Source organism: Periplaneta americana, chromosome 3 (assembly GCF_040183065.1).
Source record: "Periplaneta americana isolate PAMFEO1 chromosome 3, P.americana_PAMFEO1_priV1, whole genome shotgun sequence".
NCBI classification, from domain to species: Eukaryota; Metazoa; Arthropoda; class Insecta; order Blattodea; family Blattidae; genus Periplaneta; species Periplaneta americana.
Window position 1 is genome coordinate 32,656,700 of NC_091119.1, and position 15,265 is coordinate 32,671,964.

The window sequence follows — 15,265 nt, forward strand, 5'->3', positions numbered from 1 at the left end:
AGACATTGTAAAATGATCTGGTAAATAACTGAAGTAACTTGAAATTATTTTATTAAGGGGACACTCAACTATATTTTGGAACTTTTTTCCTATTTGACCAATCTTTTTCAAATTTGGAGAAAAAGTTTAATATACACATGGAAAGAAACATGCAAAATCTCAGGTCATTAGATCCAATACTTTTCAAAATAAAAAAATATTTCAATTTTTAATCAATCATTAATTGAAATATCACTTTTAATTATCATTTTTTATTTTTTGGCTTTGTGCATTTGACTGTGACTTCTCAATGAATAGGGGAAGAATTCTGTGTATTGATTTAGTTCTGTCATGTAAATTAGTGTAGAAATTTAATTTTTCATTTCTATGACACTTTTTCTCCAATTTTTAAGTTGAGTGCCCCCTTAAGAAATTAAGAAAGCGTAAGCTTCAAAGATTCGCATTACTGACTGTACGAAACAATTTATTGTATACATCATTTTTGTCTATGCCTTTTTTAAATCGAGGTATGCCAGAGGAAAATCTTAGGGCAGCATACCACCTCTGGTTTTTCCCACTTCCCTCACTGAACATAACTGTAGTTAAAGGTGAACTTCATTACAGGAATAACCTGTCAGTATTTAAGGGAATTTTCAAAAAGGGAAAAACAGCTGCTACTATTAATCCCATAATTCTACCTAATGAGATTGTTGTCAAATGACAATAAATTAAAAGACATTGAAAATCTGCTTGTAAAACATTTTGAGGAAGATTGGAAAGAAAATTAATCTTTTTCCTTTTACAATGAGCTATTTGTGAAACAAAATGTGTTAAGATGCCAAGGCTATGTTGAGGATTTTGATCAGAATGACAATACGTGTGGAAAAAATGTTTATGACATAAAGGACATGCATACTTACTTACTTACTTACAAATGGTTTTTAAGGAATTCGGAGGTTCATTGCCACCCTCACATAAGCCCGCCATCGGTCCCTATCCTGTGCAAGATTGATCCACTCTCTATCATCATATCTCACCTCCCTCAAATCCATTTTAATATAATCCTTCCATCTACGTCTCGGCCTCTCCAAACGTCTTTAACCCTCCGGCCTCCCAACTAACACTCTATATGCATTTCTGGATTCGCCCATACGTGCTACATGTCCTGCCCATCTCAAACGTTTGGATTTAATGTTCCTCATTATGTCAGGTGAAGAATAAAATGCGTGCAGTTCTGCATTGTGTAACTTTCTCCATTCTCCTGCAACTTCATCCCTCTTAGCCCCAAATATTTTCGTAAGAACTTTATTCTCAAACACCCTTAATCTTTGTTCTTCTCTCAAAGTGAGAGTCCAAGTTTCACAACCATACAGAACAACCGGTAATATAACTGTTTTATAAATTCTAAGTTTCAGATTTTTTGGCAGGAGACTGGATGACAAATGCTTCTCAACCGAATAATAACAGGCATTTCCCATATTTATTCTACGTTTAATTTCCTCCTGAGTGTCATTTATATTTGTTACTGTTGCTCCAAGATATTTGAATTTTTCCACCTCTTTGAAGGATAAATCTCCAATTTTTATATTTCCATTTCGTACAATATTCTGGTCACAAGACATAATCATATACTTTGTCTTTTCGGGATTTACTTCCAAACCTTTCGTTTTACTTGCTTCAAATAAAAGTTCCTTGTTTTCCCTAATCGTTTGTGGATTTTCTCCTAACATATTCACGTCATCAGCATAGTCAAGAAGCTGGTGTGACCCGTTCATAAAGGACATGCATATATAAAAATAATGTTTCATTGTTTTTTTTTTGTGTAAAAGTTGTTTATAAAACTACCAGAAATAATTTTGTTTATTGAAAATGTATGCTTTTCTTTGTGTTCCGAAAGAATTTTGCGTAATACTGTTTACATTGCACATTACTCTGAAAAGTTTAATGATGACTAATACTGTTGTGTTCATTCCTTAATGTGTTTTATCCATACCCGTATGTTTATTTCAAGTTTCTAAATCCACGAATTATTTCCAAAAGGGGATGTCTCCTTTTTAAATGCAATTATCAATAAAACCAGTGGTTGAAAATCATTATGAATGAATACAAACCTAACTATGTTAGTATATTTCAATGAAATAGTAACTGAATTACCTACATTTTAAACACTATGAAGGCCTAAATCAGTTTTTCTCAAATTTAAAACATGTGGATAGCATGTACAGTAGTGGCAAAAAAAAAAAAAAAAACCGGACCAACCCATGTAGCTGATTTCAGAGCCTTGTTCACTCCAGAGCACGATAGACTGGTAACTAAGACTTTCGTGGTTCGAATCCTGCCTGGGAAGGAAACTTTTTTTGTTCCTTATTCAAATTTATTCCCAATACTTTTCGATTGCTGGTAAAATCCATGTTCTGGGAATAATAAGTTAATTAAGTAGTAAAATATCTCAGTACTCGAATAGTATTCAGAATAAATTTGAATGGGGAACAAAAAAAAGGTTTCCTTCTCAGACAGGATTCGAACCACGAAAGTCTTACTTTTAGTTACCAGTCTATCGTGCTCTGGAATGAACAAGGCTCTGAAATCGGCTACAAGGATCGGTCCAGTTTTTTTTGCCACTACTGTACATACCGGTAGATGGAACTATACGACAAAATATGGAATTCGAGCAAAATGCCGCCATTTTTGAGAGTGCGAGCGCGATATTATATATGAAGAGTCCACTGCAAGAATGATGGATGTCATTTGGAATACATTTTGCAGGAGAAGCAATTGAAAGTTTGAAATGCTTAGCGCTCAAAGCTTTTCCGATCATTACTGGACAATGACTATCAGTGTTAATGCCATATAACTCTCTATGTACATTCTATATGTCTTAAGCTATGCATTGACAGTCTCGGTTCATTTTCGACAAGAAAGTGACATCCATCATTCTTGCAGTGGACTCTTCATATTAATATTGGCTTTATTAATAAAAGCTGGAACACGAAAGAAGAAGAAAATCAGGAAATGTTGGATCCATAATTTTACTAAGTTTAATTTCGTTTTTTCTTTTAATTCGGGAATTTCGAGTTATAAAGAAACTCGTTCTCCTCATATCAATTTTTACTTCAATTATTAGTCTATTATATTTCAAATCTAAAACAGAACAAATATATACTTATACTTTATCATGTTAAATACAAATAGAGGAAGGGTGAAAACAGATTTCATTTATTGCAAACAAATTTAGATAATAAAAATGGTGGGAAATTTTTGCCCAACCTTCATAATGCTAGGGTTAAGGGAATAGGGACTCAGAAAACTTTCTGCAAAACTTTTAAGAAAATTAAATTACATTATGTTTTATTTAACGATGCTGGCAACTGCCGAGTTGATATCAGCGTCGTTGGTGTGCCGGAATTTTGTCCTGCAGGAGTTCTTTTACATGTCAGTAAATCTACTGACATGAGCCTGTCGCATTTAAGCACACTTAAATGCCATCGACCTGGGCCAGGATCGAACCCGCAATCTCGGGCACAGAAGGTCAGCACTCAACCGACTGCGCCACCCAGGCCGAAAACTTTTAAGAAAACCGGATGGCGATCTGCAACACATCAAAGGAGGGAGGTGTCCTTTTGTCAGACATTCCCAGCTAGCAAGAAGTGACCAGTAATTTTGGTGTTGACTGTATGTGGTTGGAATAGGTGTGTAGTGTGCTCGTAAATATTAGGTGCATAATTCTGTGGCGATTTTTCATAAGTTTATTAAACACATCAGGTACACATAAGAGAGAAGTTAATCATCAACAATATATTCTCCTTCACTATTTACAACAATCTGGCAACGCTGGAATAGTTTTTCGATTCCACGCCTGTAGAAATCGCGTGGTTTTGAGTTTTAAAGGTTGTTCGATAGAGAGCGGAAGAGGTGAAAATGTGAGGGCGCAAGATCAGGTGAATAAGGTAGGTACGGAATGACTTCCCAATCCAATTCCTGGATAGTGTTTTGTGTCAGGTTAGCAGAGTGCGTGCCGACGTTATCGTGGAGTAGCATCACTTCACGCAGTCTTGTTGGTCGTTTTTCTTGGATTGCGTGTGCAAGAAGTCTCAGTTGGTGGCAGTAATGGTTACACCTCGGGGAAGCAATTCGTAGTACAACACACCCTCGCAGTTCCACCAGATGCATAACATTTTCTTTTGTGGATGCGCGCTATCCTTTGTACGGGGAGTTGCTTTTTTGTTCGGGCTTAACCATCCCTTTCTTTTCCTTTATGTTAGCATAAAGAACCATTCCTCGTCACCAATAACGATATTGGATAGGAATGTTCGATGTTGTTCACGAGCTAATCGATGACGAGTAAGCAAAGATGCACATAAGGCCACCTCGTGATTTTTGTGGTTTTTGGCTTAGAGCATGTGGTACTCATACACCTGATTTTTTAATCTTGTCCATTGAATGCAAATATCGCACGATGGTAGAATGATCACAGTTCATCACATTTGCCAGATCTCGGGTACACTGACGTGGATCATTGTGGATTAATGTGTTTAAACGGTCTTCATCAAGCCCCGAAGGTCTTACTGAACGTGAAGTGACACTAATGTCAAAGCAACCCTCCTTAAAACGAGAAAACCATTTTTCTTGCCATGCTCTCTCCGTAAATGTTTCTGGCCGCCTACGTTGCTTTCGCCCCTCTATTGAACTCAAAAAAAAAAAGAATATGTCGGAAATGTTCTATTTTCTCCATTTGACACTCCATTTTCTAGCGTCCACGGCTCCATTCACTATATGCAAAAATGAAAACTTCAATATGTAAACTCAAGTAGGCCTACAACAATTGAACTTCAAATAAAAAATGACAATCGGTAAATAAACCCATAGCAACGGAGTACCAACACGCGAAACAAAAACGATACGAAATTTATTTATTTTATTGGGTTATTTTACGACGCTGTATCAACATCTAGGTTATTTAGCGTCTGAATGAAATGAAGGTGATAATGCCGGTGAAATGAGTCCGGGGTCCAGCACCGAAAGTTACCCAGCAGATACGAAATTATGCACAAACCTAATAATTTGGTACCTTTATGCGTGCTTGTTTAAGGGAACAGGAACGCAAACAAACACTCTGAAAATCTTTTAAGAAGGTCTTGTCTGCAGCATGTAATCCATTAAAGAAGGCTTCCATTCATATTGCATTTCAATAAACGTTTTGTTGTAAATAAATAGTAGGTTATTTTAAGACGCTTTATCAACATCTTAGGTTATTTAGCGTCTGAATGGGGTGAAGGTGATAATGCCGGTGAAATGAGTCCGGGGTCCAACACCGATAGTTACCCAGCATTTGCTCTTATTGGGTTGAGGGAAAACCCCGGAAAAAACCTCAACCAGGTAACTTGTCCCGACCGGGAATCGAATCCTGGCCATTGGTTTCGCGGCCAGATGCGCTGGCCGGTACTCCACAGATGTGGACGCAAGGATAAATAACTGAATAACTTCATGATATCTTTAATGAGTTAACTTTTGCAATTTACCTGGCTGACCAGTCCGAAGCCTAATGAAGATTCCGCGCTGCCATCTGGTTTCTTGTTGTGGTGAGGTGTGTTCATGATTGTGTCGAAAAGGGTGTGTGTTTTGAAATTCAGTTGAGTGTTCAGGATGTGATGTGGGTGTGTTTTCGTATGTTTATAAATTTCATATTGTTATACAATGTTAAGGGCGGCCGGGTAGCTCAGTTGGTAGAGCAGCTAGCTACGGACTGGAAGGTCCGGGGTTCAATTCCAGGTGGTGACAGGATTTTTTTCTCGTTGCCAAACTTTCAGAACGGCCCCAAGGTTCACTCAGCCTCCTATAAAATTGAGTACCGGGTCTTTCCCGGGGGTAAAAGGCGGTCAGAGCGTGGTGCCGACCACACCACCACATTCTAGTGCCGAGGTCATGGAAGCATGGGGCTCTACCTCCATGCCCCTCAAATACCTTCATGGCATGTTACGGGGATACCTTTACCTTTTTACCTTTATAGGATGTCAAGTTTCTGGTTTTTTGGTTGAATGTGTAGTATTTTCATGTCAGTGTCTATGTTGCTGTAGTTGTGATTGGAGTTTGTGATGTGTGATTTTTGTTTAGCATAACTGATGAATTGTATGTGATATAAATCTAATAGTATACTGTATAGGTCAACTGATGAATTGTTTAAGCTTATAAATTGAATTAATCTACTTCATATGAATTGTACAATTTTGTATAGCTTAACGAAAATAAGTTTGTAAATTGAACTAATTTGATTGTATATGTTTGTATAGTTTGGCTGATGAATTGTATAAGTTATGCTTTTAAAATGATTACTAGTCTGTGTAGCTCTACTGATGAATTGCATATAGGCCTACTGTAAATTGAATGGTAGTCTGTATAGCTCAATTGATGAATTGTATATGCTGTAAATTGTATAGTAGTTTGTATAGCTCAACTGATGAATTGTGTATGATTATAAATTGAATTAATCTACTTGATATTAATTGCACAAATTTGTATAGCTTAATGAAAGTATGCTTGTAAATTAAATTATTCTGCTTACTTTGTATTGTATATATTTGTATAGTTTTGGCCGATGAATTGTACATGCTTTAAATTGAATAGTAATCTGTATAACTTTGTTGATAAATTGTTTATGTTCGTAATTTGAAATAGTTTGCATGATATGTATTATCAATTTCTGTATATCAAAACTGGTTGAATTGTTTATGCCTTAAATTTAATTAACTTACTTGTTTTGTATTATACATATAGCTCAACTTATGAATGATCGTTTGCGTTTGTAAATTTAATAATCTGATTGGCTATGTATTGTATACTTTTAGTAGAGCCATCGATGTAGCTCAGTCGGCAGACTCGCTGGGCTGCTGATCCAGAGCTGCGTTCGGGCTTGGGTTGGATCCCCCTTTGGTCTTTGGTTTCTTCCGAGGTTTTCCACAGCCATGGGACTGAAGCCGACGCGTCCTCGGCATCAACCCCTTTGATTTGATTACCTGGTTGGGTTTTTCCGAGATTTTCCCCAACCAAAAGGCAAATGCCGGGTAATATTTAAAAATAGGCTTAAGGACTTTACTAATAGACGATAATTATACACAGTATTTAAAGGGTATAATTGATATTTTGTTATTGAAGTGTTGTATCAGTGAAGAATTATGTTGTGTCAGTGAAGTGTGTTGTGTCAGTGAAGTGTGTTGAGTAAGTGAAACTTGTTCCTGTCAGTGAAGCTTTATAGTTTATAGTGGCAGTGCAAAGTATTTGAACAGTGAAATGTTTTTGAAGTGTTAGTGACATCAGGATAGAATCAGTGAAATGTGTCGTAGTTCCAGTGCAGTGAGTGAGTTGACAGCGAAATGAGTGTAGTGGTGAAAGGTACTTGTGCAGATATGAACATATCATACTCGTGAGTTTTAGTTCGAACATAGGTTTAAGGTACAAATTAGATTTACTTTAAATGTTATTTTAACCGATCGTGCTTCATTTAATTTAGGATGTTCCCTGTTGTTATTATTATTATTATTATTAATTATTGTTAGTATTAATTATTAGTATTATTATTAACTGTATTTTTATTGTGTTTATTATTGTCTTTATTGAGTGTAATTAGTTACCACTGCCACCGGGTATATACCCATTGCAGTGTGAATACATACATACATACATACAATATTTTGGCGAATTCTCGGACCTCACCTCATCTCACTACATCTCGCCAAAATATTGTAAAAAATTGCACAAAATTGTGAAAATTGTAGAAAATTACTAAATTGTAAAACTGTGAAAATTTGTAAAAATTGTAATTGTAATATTGTAAAATGTTGACTTGTTCCACATCTTAAAGCTTCATTGCTCATGTAAGATCTATGGAATAAAATGAATGAATGAATAAATGAATGAATGAATTCTGCGTAGAATAAATAACAGGAGATTTGTCTAATTTTTTCGATTTTCAGAAGTAGATTAGTAGATTTCTAAAAAGCAGGAGATATACTGCAAAATCAGTAGGCCTGGCAACAGTGACAAATTACAAACATGAAGGTCCGTCAGCTGCGCGGCGGCCTCCCGGTCTGACCCAGATGTGAACGGCACGGCGGTCTCGGGCGAATTCCTCCACTGTTCAGCGGTCCGTGAGCTGGAAAACTAATTAGGCTCACGATGAACTGTTATAACGAGAACCAGACTGTACCTAGTGACCGGGGAATCCCCTCTACTAAAAGAACTAAACATTGGAAATTCCAGTGACTCAAGGTGTAATACATCCGGGTCTCGAACCCCTGACGGCCCATGAACCGCAAATGAGTTCTGTGCTCGATTTGTGACAATAGACGAGTTGGACCATGGCTTCGTTGAAAATATGTATCGACAAGGAACCCGCCTCATGGACAAGGCGGGAACACGGAAGGCATAGATGAATGAGAATGATGAAACAGAAAGGAGAGGGCAGGGGATGTGGTTTTTTATCCCCACTCTATATATCCATGACTTCACCACAATTCTGACCAGCGTTAATATTAATGCTGTTGGCAGACTGTGTCAGGAGCCATTTGCACAAACAAACTCAATGACACTTGTCGTCAGTTTTCGCATTTGTAAATGGAAACTGTTTACGTTAACTTAACGTAACTTTTCGTTCAGTTGAAATGGTATATTACAAAATCGAGGAAAAGTTTGAAAAACTCTCTCTGCTCGTCTTTCAGTTTCCGAGATTTTGTAATGCACTTCACAAATGAAGAGTCCACTGCAAGAATGATGGATGTCATTTCGAATACATTTTGCAGGAGAAGCAATTGAAAGTTTGAAATGCTTAGCGCTCAAAGCTTGTATGTATGTATTTATTCACACTGCAATGGGTATATACCCGGTGGCAGTGGTATAATTACACTCAATAATGACAATAATAAACTTATTAATTAAATATACAGTTAATAATAATACCAGTAATTAATACAAATAATTAATACTAACAATAATGTATAATAATAATAATAATAATAATAATAATAATAATAATAATAATAATAATAATAATAATAATAATAATAATAATAATAATAGGGAATATCCTAAATTAAATGAAGCACGATCACTTAAAATAACATTTAAATAAATCTAATTTGTATCTTAAATCTAAGTTCGAACTAAAACCCACGAGTATGATATGTTCATATCTGCACAAGTACCTTTCCACATTTCGCTGTCAATTCACTCACTGCACTGGAACTACGATACATTTCACTGATTCTATCCTGATTTCACTAACACTTCAAAAACATTTCACTGTTCAAATACTTTGCACTGCCACTATAAACTATAAAGCTTCCCTGACAGGAACACGTTTCATTGATACAACACACTTCACTGACACAACATAATTCTTCACTGATACAACACTTCAATAACAAAATATCATTTACATCCTTTACATACTGTGTATAATTACCGTCTATTAGTAAAGTCCTTAAGCCTATTTTTAAATACTTTTTGGTTGTTGGTAAAGGCTTTAGTAAGTCTGCAGGTAAAGCATTCCAGTCCCTGATAGTACGATTGAGAAAAGAAAACTTTCCAGTGTCCGTCGTCTGTCTTCTTTCCCTCAATTTATATGAGTGGTCGTTCCTTGAAGAGTAATTTGGCGGTTGCAACCTATTTTTTATTTCTCTCCAGGCAGGCTCACCTCTGTATGTTTTGAACAGTGCGCATAATCGAATTCGCGTTCTCCTGTCCTTGAGTGTGTCCCATTTTAATGGTGAATTTTTCCGACAACACTTGAGAGCCCGTTTTTGAATCTTTTCCAGTGTCTTAATATGTTCTAATATGTAATGATCCCAACATGCAGCACCATATTCCATTACTGGACGTACTAGTGATTTATATGCAATTTCTTTGGATTTATCAGAGCCTTTTCTTAGTACCCTCATCACAAAGTGTAACGCTCTCCATGCTTTTCCCGCTGTGTCCGTAACGTGTTCCCCCCAGCCGAGATCGCTGCTAAATGTTATTCCGAGGTATTTACATTTGTGAACTTCCGGAATGGTTTCATCCCCTAATGTATACGATGCGACTATTTTATTTCTTTTCCTTGTAAAGCTGATGGGTTTGCTCTTTAGAGAATTTATTTTCATTTTGTTGGCTATTGCCCAATCATTTATTCTATTTAGGTCAGTCTGAAGAAGAGTAGTATCTTCATAACTTTTTATTTCCCTGTATACCATACAATCATCCCTAGACAAGATATTAACTGGCAGATCATTTACAAAAGCCAAGAATAGAAGAGGCCCCAAGACACTCCCCTGTGGGACTCCGGAAGTAATTTCAATTGGGTTCGATAATTTCTCCCCTGCCCGTACTCTCCGAGTCCGACAAGTTAAAAATTCCTTGATCCACTGGAGTACTCTGAAGTCAATCCCCGTTGATTGTAGTTTAACCAGCAATATATCGTGTGGGACTACATCGAATGCGCGTGAAAAGTCAATGATCAGTGCTTAACTGTGATATTCCGACCATTACTGGACATTGGACAATGACTATCAGTGTTAATGTCATGTAACTCTGTATGTACATTCTATATGTCTTAAACTATGCATTGACAGTCTTGGTTCATTTTCGACAAGAAAGTGACATCCATCATTCTTGCAGTGGACTCTTCAAATGTGTATTGTATAACATTTTTTCCACGATCACATTTTAAAAATTGCAAATACAATATATTTTGCGTTGAAAATATAGAGCAATATTATTCTATATGGATCATATGAGGAGACAAAGAAGAAGGCAGAAAATAGGAAAGACTGGGGAATGCTGGGTTTGCAGTAAAAGACCTGCCCTTGGGCAAACCACTGTGAATGAATGGATTGTTTCAAAACCTTCGCAAAACTGTACTGCAATGGTAACTAAGTAACAATAATGATGTGTAATGGGTCTATTTCAGTATAGTTTTATGTTATGAAGAATGGTTTCTGTGTGGGAATAACTTTCAAGGCCTAACAACAATAGCTGTAAGTACACCAAAATAGGGTTACCAAACGTCCGTATTTTGAAGGTTTGTCCTTCTGTCCATATTTATTTTTTAAGATTTGAAGAGTCCACTGCAAGAATGATGGATGTCATTTGAAATACAATTTGCAGGAGAAGCAATGGAAAGTTTGAAATGCTTAGCGCTCAAAGCTTAACTGTGATTTTCCGATCATTACTGGACAATGACTATCAGTGTTTATGCTATATAACTCTCTATGTACATTCTATATGTCTTAAGCTATGCGTTGACAGTCTTGGTTCATCTTCGACAAGAAAGTGACATCCATCATTCCTGCAGTGGACTCTTCATTTGTTAAATGTCCGTATTTTTATGAAAAAGTCCCAATCATCTAAGTTTCAATAATTACATTTGAAAATATAATTCTGAACTGTGAATAAAACTTTAGTTTTTCGTCTATATATTTTATTCAGAGACTGAACTCACTTCAACGCTACAATAGTGCTTCAAATATTAGCGTCATTGGTTAGTACATATTCTTTTTGGAATACAAGCCATGAATAAACTATGACAGATCACACCTTGTTCATGAAATCAATCGCTCGATGTGGATAAACAGTAGCATGTTCTGCTGCACCATCAGTAACACGATGTTAAGTCAAAATAATTTTTTTTGCACCTGGAAATCTGCATCAGTAAAACTGTAAACATGCGAAATTATTGTTCCGAGTGTAGTGAAAAACCATTGTTTCAGTCACCGTCTGCGAATATGGTGAATGAAGTAGTTTTTCTAATTAGATCTACAGTATAATTGTAAAATTTGGTAATAAAAAATTGGTTGGTGTTTTTCATGTATACAGTTCTGGCACTGAAAGGTACTGTACTGTAATTGTATTTTTTGTTTTAACTGTATTTTAATTATTGTACTGCATTATACAGATAATTATTTAATATACTGGGTGTTCAGTTCAAAGTGTGTCATGGCTCGCTGTATGCCGTCAGGTGGCTAGTCGATGAGCCTATAATCTTTTCGCAGTAAGAAAAATCCAAATGTAAACAATAGCATGTGACTGAAGTGAGGCTTCATTGGTCAATGTTTGGCGTCATAGATTCTCAGTACATGTTCCCGCCTACTGTTGTACATTCTGTTTCATGTTAAACATTTCCCGTTCTCGTCAAGTAGACCTAACCTCACTACTATGCATTCGTTTGCTTAGGAAACATTTATTTTATAATTACTGTAATTAAATTATTTTTGAGTCTTATGTCTTCACAATGAACAGTTGAGGATGCAAAAGCCACACTACAGTACCATGTGCTTATGTGAAGAACTACGAGCTCAAGTGACGCCAGCTTGTTACAAGAACAGACTACCTCGGTATTACTGTTGGTATTCATCCGCGTTCATAGTACATAACAAAATATAAAAGTAGCTTTTCTTTTACATAGCGTTTTACATATGATTAAAGTTAAATGTTTCATCGTATTTAACAACTAGAATTCAATGTTTTATTTTCAAATAATACAAGATTGCGGTTTCCAAATACGAACTATATTTTTCTGCGTCATGTGAGTGTTTCGACTGGGAGTCAATCATGGGTATGACAGCAACGTGCTTATGTTTACATTAGGATTTTTCTTACGGCGAAAACAGCATAGAGAATTGAATCTTCCTACACTTCCGCAGAGGTGTATTACTTATCTGCCAGAGAAGTTGCCTAGTAAGTACGGCGTTCATTCAGAAAAGTACTTACCGATACGTACGGTAACGCCGGTAGTGACAGGAATGTGAACTGTTTCGAAACATGTACTGAGGTGAGTTTTTTCTTACTGTCGGGATATGGGGAGAGGGTTAAGACGATTACTTACGTATTTGTTGACATTAACTTGGACGGTCAACTTGGACACGGAGCATTTGATTTGTATTGTGGAATGTTGCCGTACGCAACCGATGATAACAAATACCTTGCGTATGACTCGGCCGCGCAAAACACAGTTCGAAAGAGGTTATGGTAGCACACAGACCGTACAGACCACTATCTGTTGCTACGACGTTCAAGTTATACCGTACACGTTCTCAAGTTCAGATTGAACGCCTTGATTAATAGGCAACTTCTCTGATACAAAAGCTGAAACTCGCTTCAAATCGCTGACTCATCAACAGTGACGTCATGACACACTTTGAAATGAACACCCAGTATGTCTACGTAAATTAAGGAATAGGCTTAATATCAATTTTGCAGCTTAAATTTAACCCATTTTGAATCTTGAATCTTAAATTTAATTTCTGTATCTAAAAAGGTGCTAAGGAATAGGACATCTACAAATGTGTTTGTGTCCTGCTTTTTGAATCAGTTTGTTCTGTTTTTAACTCAAGATTATCTGGTAACCCTACACACAAAAAAATCACGATCGTGCAAAAAGGTTATATCTATATATTTCATGTAAAAGGGGCATTAAGGGAACTTATACGTGACCTCATAGTAAAGTCTTGATAAATTTGCTAATATTTCAAATGTAGATGCAAGCAATGATTTGATGTAATTTTCACCGTGTTATAATTGATCATTTAGGGATATTTAAGGCGTGGGACATAAATTTCAGGTGTCTAGTTCCTACTTTATCTGCTCTTACATTATATGAAACAAATAATTTCAATTTGCAAAATATGTGAATATGTGGAAATGATCGGGATGATATTTAAATACAACCTGCTGAGCCATTTATACCCGAACCCACACTTTCTGATGTCGAAATTGCGACAGAAAAAGTGAAAAAGTAGACAAGTCTTCAGGTATTGATCAAAATCCAGCAGCATTAATACAAGAGGGTCGAAACGAAATTTATAAGCTTGCCATTTTGGAAAAGGAATTTGTACCAGAACATTGGCAGGAGCCTATAATTACATTAATTGTACCTATCTTTAAGAAGGGGGAAATAACTCTAGTAACTTTCGAGAAATATCACTTTTATTGACGCCGTACACAATTCTGTACAACATTCTTTTGAGAAGATTAATTTCATATGTAGATGAAATTACTGGGAATCATCAATGTGGTTTTAGACATAATAGATTGACTATTGATCACAATTTTTTGTATTCGACAGATATTAGAGAAAAAAAGGGAGTATAAGAGTACAGTACATCAGTTATTTATAGATTTCAAAAAGACATATGACTCGGTTAAGAGAGAAGTTTTATATAACATTCTTATTGAATTTGATATTCCCAAGAAACTAGTTCGATTAATTAAAATGTGTCTCAGTGAAACTTACAGCAGAGTCCATATAGGCCAGTTTCTATCTGACGCTTTTCCAATTCACTGCAGTCTAAAGCAAGGAGATGCACTATCACCTTCACTTTTTAACTTCGCTCTAGAATATGTCATTAGGAAAGTCCAGGAAAGCAGAGAGGGTTTGGAACTGAAAAGGTTACATCAGCTGCTTCTTTATGCGGACGAATGAATAAGTCAGGAGAAAATCCACAAACGATTAGGGAAAACACGCGAATTTTACTTGAAGTAAGAAATGAGATAGGTTTGGAAGTAAGTCCCGGAAAGACAAGTATAATAATTTATACTTGTCTTTTCGGGATTTACAAGTATATGATTATGTCTCGTCACCAGAACATAGTACGAAACGAAAATATAAAAAATTGAAAATTTATCCTTTGAAGATGTGGAAAAATTCAAATACCTTGGAGCAACAATAACAAATATAAATGATACTCGAGAGGAAATTAAACGCAGAATAAATATGGTAAATGCCTGCTATTATTCGGTTGAGAAGCTTTACCATCTAGTCTGCTTTAAAAAATTAAAAGTTAGAATTTATAAAACAGTTACATTACCGATTGTTGTTCTGTATATTTGTGAAACTTGGACTTTCGCTTTGAGAGAGGAACTGTGGTTAAGAGTGCTTGAGAATAAGGTGCCTAGGAAAATATTTGGGGCTAAGAGGGATGAAGTTACAGGAGAATGGATAAAGTTACACAAAACAGAACTGCACGCATTTTATTCTTCACCTGACATAATTAGGAACATTAAATCCAAACGTTTGAGATGGGCAGGGCATGTAGCACGTATAGGCATATAGAGTGTTAGTTGGGAGGCCGGAGGGAAAAATACCTTTGGAGAGGCCGAGACGTAGATGAGAAGATAATATTAAAATGGATTTGAGGGAGGTGGGATGTGATAATAGAGACTGGATTAATCTTGCTCAGGATAGGGACCAATGGCGGGCTTATGTGAGGGCGGCAATGAACCTCCGGGTTCCTTAAAAGCCAGCAAGTAAGTAAGTAAG